Consider the following 3,985-nt stretch of genomic DNA (forward strand, 5'->3'; position numbering starts at 1 on the left):
GTCTGTACTCAGCTGGAATAAAATATAAACTGCATATTTTAAATTGTTCTTTTTCTTTCAATGATAAGAAATATTAATTTTAAGTTTTTCAAAGTTTGTTTTAGATTTTACTTCTTAGCGATTTGTTTGAAGTAAATATGAATGTATTCTTTCATTGCTAGTCTGTGATTTGCCCTAATACACACCTATGTATATTTATTTTATCGCAATATAAACATTGTTATTTTTATCAAAACCTTGTTGCTTTTTGAAATCGAAACTCTTTTAATTGAAACCACAAAATGTTGGTTAAATACTTTAAACAATCGATATTTTTGTCAATTTTGTGCTACAGAAAATTGCAACAGTGGTAACTATTGCAAAATATGTATTATTTACTATTTGCGGAATCATATAAACTCATCATCAAATTATTTATGTAATGTAAAATTAATATGAATGTCAGAAGGTAAATACTGAACGTTATTTCTCGAAATTCATGTAGACATCAGAGTGATTTTCGAAGTAAGGCATTCAATAACAGCTAGTTGCAAATATGGACCAATCTCTACAGAATTAAATAGAGTGATAGGCTTAATTATAGACCAATCGTCATTAAATTTGTCAGATCTAATATATGTTTCTATAAAACTTGTTTATGACTAATTAAGCTAGTAAATTGGTATCAATAAGCCAGGTATAGGGGTAAAAGTCATTTTCTGAATGTCACCGTAAATGGATGGAAGGCTCAATTATAGGCCAGGAGTGGAACTTGAAAAAAAGTACTTTTTAGCTTTTAAAGTGCTGAACTAAAATGTAGACTATAGACTAGAATATAAACTCGACTATAGACAAGAATACTGACTAGACTATAGACTAGATAAAAGACCACAATATGTACTAGACTATAGAGTGGATTAGAATATAGACTAGATATAGTCTATAGACTATATACTATGCTATGGACTAGACTATAGACTAGATTATATTGTAGACTAGACTATAGACTAGATATTATTTATTGACTATAAACCAGACTATAATCTAGACTATAGACTAGACTATAGACTAGGCTATACACTAGACTAGACTGGAGTCAGGCTAGGGTATAGACTAGACTATAAAATAGATTATAAAATATACTATATACTAGATTATAGACTAGATAATAGACCACACTATATACTAGACCATAGACTAGATTAGATTATAGGCTAGATATAGTCTATATACTATATTTTATACCATAGACTAGGCTATAGAATAGATTGTAGACTAGACAATAGACTAGACTTTAGACTAGACTATATACTAAGCTATAGACTAGACTATAGACTAGACTATAGAATAGACTATAGACTAGACTATAGACTAGACTATAAACTAGACTATAGACTAGACTATAGACTAGACTATAGACTAGACTATAGACTAGACTATAGACTAGACTATAGACCAGACTATGGATTACACTATAGACTAGACCACAGAGATCACTATTGACAGGGCTATAGACTAGACTATAAAATGTAATATAGACTGTTAACTAGACTATAGGTTGGACTATAGGCTAGACGATTGACTAGAAGACTTCTATTGTGACTACTTATTAAAAGTTTGTAAGTTAAAAAAGGTATAGAAAATGTCGTGGTATTTTTCTATATAAAAAAGTACTTGATTTTCCAGGCCAGTTTAAAAGTATTGATGTTTTTTAACCCAAGAGAAGGTCCTAACAAGCATAGGTATCAAAATCTTCACATTTATTTAGTATTTTTCCTCATATTTTTGAGGAACAACTCAAACTGATTTTTAGCTTTAATATCTTTTAAGAATTCAATATAAATTGATGTATTTATTTTAAATCTGTTAAAATATTTCTTCCCCTTCACATAGATACTCTTCTCCAATATTTTATTTGTAATAAAATATTTTTTTAACACTTTTATTATAAAAACGTTTTTACTAAGTAAACATTTTAAATAAACATTAGTATATTAACTATTTAAAATACACCATTTAAATTATTTATATTAAATGTTGATCATGTTTTTTTTTCTTCTTCTTCATCACATTAAAAAAGTTTTATATATATTAATTAAAAAGATCGAAAATAATTTGTTTATAAATTTTTGCAAGGTTAATTTTATGTTTTCTTTTTTTTTTTTGAATTTATTTCTATTAATTATTATAATTTTTTGTTTTTACTTTTGCTTTTATTTTCACTTTCCCCAAAACACACAAAACATTTGTTCACTCTACACAGTTTGTTTCTATACTGCGTGATAATGTTTCTGTTCATATTTTTCTTGGAGACACGTCAAAACGTTTTGTTTTGCACGATCACTGAAATCATAGAGAAAAAAACTCATTGTGGGGGAAATGCGCTGACACTTAATCGTCCATTGTTTCGATTGCAATTTATGTAGAAATTACGCATAAAGAGAGAAAGAGAAATATGTATGTATATGATAATGAGCGGTAAAATGGAAATTAGTATCACTCACTCTCACTATTTGTTAGTGTACGCTATGATATTTTAAATATGAATGAATATTTTTATTTTATTAATTGACCGATCATGTTCTGGTCAATTTATCAAGTGGATCAAAGTTAGGGAAATACTAACTCATTGTATTGCTCATTAAAATATAGAAATTACAAAGTGTCTGATTCACCTAGTGTAAGAAGTGTAAGGACGGATTACTACATACATACGTACGAATTAGCTTACATATCGAATAAATAATACGATCAATTTTGGGCGATCACTTATGCGGCAATTTAGGAACTGATCTACTCAAAAAGAAAACTAAAAATGAAAAGAAAAATCATGAAAAATAGTAAAAGGTCATATAGATATACTGTGACAATTACACAGGTCAACAAAATTTAAAAAAATCTAATCCTGGAGACCATCATTTCACATTTTCCAGGTATTGTATTATGAAGTTTGAAAATATCTATGTTTTTTCATATTTGAATAGCTATAACAATGCAAAAACACATTTATTTATAAAATCTGTTATGTCATCTTAAAGTTTAATCATCCGACTTAAATGAAATATGTCTAAATCTGATGTAATGGAAAACTGTACTTTGGTTTTTGAGTGAAATATTTGTAGACCTGTGTTTTTAGTAAGTAAAATTATAATATGTATAACGTTCCACCATTTTCCCTTCAAATCACTTTATTGTTGTGATTTTGATTGATTATTGACTTTTGGATCTAACAAACAATAACTAAAGTAACATACATTAAAATGGTTTTCGTACTTATGTATACAATTGCAGAGACGTTGGAAATATCCTCCTCTATTTAATAATTATTATTGATGAAAATCAATCGCTTTTTGTTTCAATTTAAGCTACTACCACCGATTAAAATAATTCATTAAAATAATAAATTGTTTCATATTTTGAATGAAACACATCAGATTTGTCTTTCATTACCATTTTTTTTTTGTTTATTTGAACAAAGTCTAGACAATAGATAAAGCTGTAGATTAGAATATAGACTAGACCACAAACTATACTATTGAATAGACTATGGACTAGACTAAAGACTAGACAAAGATAGATTGACAAAACTTTTGAAAAGACGAAGGACTAGACAATAAACTCGACTATTAACTAGACTATAGACTAGACAGAATATTCTACTATTAACTAGACCATTGAATAGACTATTATGGACTAGACTGTAGACTAGACTATAGACTGCACTATAGATAAGACTATATACTAGATTATAGATTAGACTATAGACTAGACTATAGACTAGACTATAGAATATACACTAGACTATTAAATGTACTATGGACTAGACAATAGACTAGCCAATATATAGATTAACTAAACTGTTGATTAGACGAAGGACTAGACCATAAACTCGACTATTAAGTAGACCATTGACTAGACTGTTGACTAGCCTTTAGACTATTTTTTAATTTAAACTCCGATTTCAGATGAAAATTAATCGTGAGCACAGACCATAAATCGGACTAGG

The 3,985-nt window shown here is 28.0% G+C and overlaps 1 protein-coding gene across 1 annotated transcript in view; it reads right to left on the reverse strand.

The window, feature by feature from the left end:
- The window catches only part of LOC111680101 (galectin-4-like), a 24,103-nt gene extending 21,794 nt beyond the window's left edge, over nucleotides 1-2,309 (reverse strand). The window contains exons 1-2 of the mRNA XM_023441722.2: nucleotides 2,185-2,309; nucleotides 1-12 (exon numbers count right to left, since the gene is read on the reverse strand). The exon at nucleotides 1-12 is cut by the window's left edge and continues 282 nt beyond it. The gene's annotated coding sequence lies outside the window, so the exon portion shown is untranslated. The remainder of the gene's footprint in view (nucleotides 13-2,184) is intronic.
- Nucleotides 2,310-3,985: the final 1,676 nt, after the last annotated feature.

This window comes from Lucilia cuprina, chromosome 2 (assembly GCF_022045245.1).
Source record: "Lucilia cuprina isolate Lc7/37 chromosome 2, ASM2204524v1, whole genome shotgun sequence".
Lineage (NCBI taxonomy): Eukaryota > Metazoa > Arthropoda > Insecta > Diptera > Calliphoridae > Lucilia > Lucilia cuprina.